This window comes from Salvia miltiorrhiza, chromosome 7 (genome assembly GCF_028751815.1).
Source record: "Salvia miltiorrhiza cultivar Shanhuang (shh) chromosome 7, IMPLAD_Smil_shh, whole genome shotgun sequence".
Lineage (NCBI taxonomy): Eukaryota > Viridiplantae > Streptophyta > Magnoliopsida > Lamiales > Lamiaceae > Salvia > Salvia miltiorrhiza.
In genome coordinates, this window is record NC_080393.1 from 58,640,576 (window position 1) to 58,645,329 (window position 4,754).

The following is a 4,754-nucleotide window of genomic DNA, read 5'->3' on the forward strand; positions in this document are numbered from 1 at the left end:
ATCTCACAAAAATAATGCATGTATATATATAGTACTTACACAAGCTCTCTCTCTCTCTCTCTCTGTTAGGACTGATCCAAAAGAAGATTCTGCCCAATTTCCTACTTCTCAATTGGAAGATAGGATCCATGGAATCAATATTAAAAGGTGGTCGCTTAATTTATTCTACAAAAAAGTCAATTATATTAAAAAAAATGCATGTATATTGGAGAATTAGTAGTATATATATATATATATATATATAGGGGCGCGCTCCAGTGAGACCCCCTATTTTTCGTGAAACACTAGGACAATGAATAAGACATATAATACTAATGAACAAAACTTATACCTAACGAACAAGATGTATATATTGGTGAAAAACAAAATTTAAAAAATTGTTAGTGAATAAGACATATATACTAATGAACAAGACAGTATATACTGATGAACAATGTAGTATATACTGATGAATAACAAAATTTAAAATATTCTGCTCCCTCCAGGATTCGAACCCTGCAAAAAAATATCACCCTCCAGATACAATATCAGCCATAGGATTGATAAAATAAACGCACCAGATCGTGCCCTATATCTCACTAAAATTAGGGGGTCTCATTGGAGCGGCCCCTATATATATATATATATATATAGGGTGTGGTTATAATGAGAACCACACTTATCGTGAGAACATAAGAACCATTAAAATCAATGCATCTGCTATATAAATTAATGCATTCGCTATTAAATTTAATGCATCCGAAAATAATAAAAATTTTGGTCCCTTCAGGATTCGAACCCAGGATCTGCATTCATCCACCAAGATGATGCATCCACCGTAGATCTTGATGATCGAATGGCTTAAAATGGTTCTGCGTTCTAATTTTATTTAGTGGTTCTTATTTGAACCTCTCCCTATATATATATATATATATATATATATGTACATAAGAATGGGGACCAACAAACAAAGTCGAGATGAATTTTCGACATGGCTATTTGCACGCAGAAGCTTCGTCTTCTTGCAAACTCATATTTTAATAATCAAATGTACAAGTTGTTGCATGGCGGCAATCCTCATTGCCACAATAAATCAAAGTACTTTCATCAATAAAATAACGCGAAAAAAAGTTAAACGAGAGAGTGTTAATTTTGAACTTTTTCAAAATGCAATCTATTTCAAATATCTAAGATTTAATACTATTGGGGTGTGTTTGCTTTTTATCCCTCTAAATGAAAGGATAATATAATAAAGTATAAATTTATTACAGGGATCACACACATACATTTTCTATATCTTATTTGTTTTGAAGGATAATATATTTATTCACTCCTTTTAAAGTAGTATAAAATACCACCATCTCTTAGGTATAAAATTATTCATTTCTCAAGCAATAAGGTGCTGCCCAAACAATTATACAACTTGTCCGACTTTTTTCATACATCAAAGCAAACAAGGCATAAGGTGGTAAATATAACTTGTTCATTCCTTATACCTCAAAGCAAACACACCTTTGAAGATTAGCCTCGACGAATAAAATTAGTACCATTTCAACTACATTAACTGTTTTTGATTCATATCACAATAATTGGAGAAATTCAGAACAAAAATACACTTAATCATATAGTATTTTATTAATATATAAAAAATAAATGCCACTTAATATATGCCTTCATAAATATGTTTGATATTTCGTACTTTCTACTCATGTTTTCCCCCCTTTTTGCAAGACATGCATGTACAAGTCTTCTTCTATGCAACAGCATGCACAAATTTTGTAGTTTTAATATGCTCCCTCCCTCCCAATTTTTAGTATCCAATTTTTCTTTTTTGATCGTCCCACATTTTGGTATCCATTTCTATTTTTAATTATTTTAACTCGTCTCGATTAAAATGCAAGATCCTTATTCCACTCACAACACACCAATCACTTTATTAAAATCCGTGTCGTTCTCAATTGGATACCAACAGTCGGGACGGAGGGAGTATATAGATAGCCAAAAATATTAGACAAACTGTAGTAACCCCACCGTATTTATACTATTGTTGATTATATAATTAAGTTCATATATTAGATTCTAATATAGATAGTCGACAAATAGAGGATTGTAGTAATCAAATTTCTATATAGGATTAGTTGATTAAATGAGAAATATAGATCTAATTATTTATATTTTTAGAAAATTAGTAACCTTTTAGCTGGGCTAACAAATTTGTTAAAGAAAGTAGCTCAAGATAATATTATTATTATTTGGGCAGTGATCAAATCTGTTATGAAAATAAATAGAGCCCAAGTTATTATATACTCCATCCGTCCCAATATTGTTGGCCACATTTTCTTTTTGGTTTGTCCCACTATTGTTGACCACTTTCTAAAAATGACAAAGTTTACTTTAATTAAGTCAACAATTGCTCACTAATTAAGTCAACAATTGTTGGCCACTTTCTAAAAAGGCCAAAATTACTCACTAATTTTGGTGGGTCACACTCAATTAAAATATAACACTCAATTTTTATGTGACCAACAATAGCGGGATGGAGGGAGTATGAATTCTGTTATTGGCCCATAAGAAGCCCAATTTCATTAACCAACTGTTATCCTATCTTGAATGGATTGATCAGATCAAATTGGCTACATTTATCTTGTGAAGAAACAAGATTTTTGTGAAAATAAAACACGTAGCATGTAAAACAACAAGTATCTCCAACTTGTGACTCAGCCAATTGCTCAAAACAGTATAAGAACAGAGGAGTTGAGCGTGAACCAAAATTTTCCCCATTCTGCAAATTCCAAACAGCAAAGCAAATATCCATCCAAAACATAAATCATTCACAACACGCAAGCAGGTAGTATTCTTCCTATAACTCGGTAATTACTCATAGATAGTAATCAAGAATAGTAGAGATAACATCAATTTTCTTTAACACTTACAGCATACATTTAGTTACAACAGTTAATTCAATAATAAAAGGCTGAGTCTTTAAAAGGGAGTCTTGGGCTGTAGATGAACTGCCGATGAAACCATCTCAAACCATCTTGAATCACCGATTCCTGGAACAGAAAATAGTTTGAGATCTATTATTTTGTGATGTTAAAACTGAAATAGAAACTAGATTGGAAGTTTGCTGGAATGAGATTTTGAATTGGGAATTAGCAGTAGCAGCCGCGAGCCACCGCAGCGGAGGCATGGCTGGCGGCGGCGGCCGTGGTGGCTACTGACAGCAGAGAGAGGTTGAGCGAGAGAGATAGAGAGGGAGATTAAACCAGGGAGATAGAGAGTGAAATAAAAAGAGACGGATAGAACGAGATGGAGGGAGAGAGGGGAGAGCAGAGCGGCGGCGACCCCCGGCGCTGCATGCGCCATCGCGGCTCGCAGCAGCCGCCGCAGCCCGACCAGAAAAGAGAGAGAGATCGAGATACAGGGGCAGAGAGACAGAGTACAGAGAGAGAGAGGGAGAAACAGGGGAGCTTACCTGAGATGGTGGGGCGGCCGCGCGACGGGAACGACGGCGGTGGCGGTGGAGTTCACCGGAGGAGCAGATTTAAAAGAGGAAACTTCAAAACCCTAAGTAGTGGTAGCCTGGGAAATTGGGGGAAGAGAAGAGAAAGGAAGAAGGGGGAAGAACAGGGACCTGCCTCGCTGCGCCGGAGACGGCGAGAACCAGTAACGTCCCGGTGAGATGGGGAAGAAGGGAGCCGACAGAGAGGGGCGAAGGGAGAGAGAGGGACGGTAGAGAGCAGAGAAAGAGAGAAAATGATAGACAGAGATTAATCTGCTCTTTTTTAAGAAAATTCTAGATTGTTTTATTTATTTAATCTAATTGGGCTTAGTGATACTTGGGCAAGTGATGAGATTACTATTTACTTAATAGGCTTATTAAATAAAGTTTCTATTGGACCTTGAAAATACATTCTAATTTAATTAAATTGGATCATTAGATTACTTTATTGAACTATTATATTTTAATTCGAGGCTAATAGTTATGTATAAAGAATTATTAGCTGCTAACTAGTTATTAATTTGTTAAATCGGTGGGGGTAAAATTATGATTAACGCCAGAGTTATGATTATTGCAATTTAAGTCTATGTTGGTATTTATTTGTAAGTTTGCCAAATATCAACTAGTTTTCATACCATAAATCCCAATAGAGCTATCATCTTAAAACCAACATAAGTATTCTCTAAATAAATTTCATATCATATTCTCATTATTTATTAGTCAGTATTTATACTGAAGGTTAAATACAAGGGAAAAGAAGTAAAGCATTAGTTTAGAGTTACTTGTGTCGTCAGACCACGATCAGGTGGGTTTTCTAAACTCAAAATTTTAAGTGCTCACTATTTAATTATGTTTACATGAATGAAGTTATATTAAAGTTATTGACTTGCCAAAATTATTTTATGAATTTGTATGATACCTATCTGGCACCAGAAGTTAATCGAATTCGGATCATGTTCTATCCAGATGTTAGACAGGATTAGTGCACACAAGGGACCGTGTGCCGATCTAGCATATCGGCCGGCCTAGGACCGTGAGCCGGTTTAGCGTATCGGTCGGTCTAAGTCCGTGAGCTGGCTTAGCGTATCGGTCGGTCAATGACCGTAGAAGGTGGCCACCTTCTCGGCACACAGATATCATTACAGATATGGTATAGTACAAAGAAGTATGTCCTGCAGATGCATGTGAAGTTTATGATAATTACAGGGAAGTTTTACAGTTTTGCATGCACAGGTTATTTAAATAAAACTCATGTGTGATGTTTGAGATGGCA

The 4,754-nt window shown here is 35.4% G+C and overlaps 1 long non-coding RNA gene across 1 annotated transcript; it reads right to left on the reverse strand.

The window, feature by feature from the left end:
• Positions 1-2,810: 2,810 nt before the first annotated feature.
• On the reverse strand, positions 2,811-4,014 carry LOC130995163 (uncharacterized). The gene is made up of 2 exons (XR_009092082.1): positions 3,455-4,014; positions 2,811-3,032 (listed from the first exon to the last, which is right to left on the reverse strand). It is a non-coding gene; the product is annotated as an uncharacterized LOC130995163 (long non-coding RNA).
• Between the last annotated feature and the right edge of the window lie 740 nt (positions 4,015-4,754).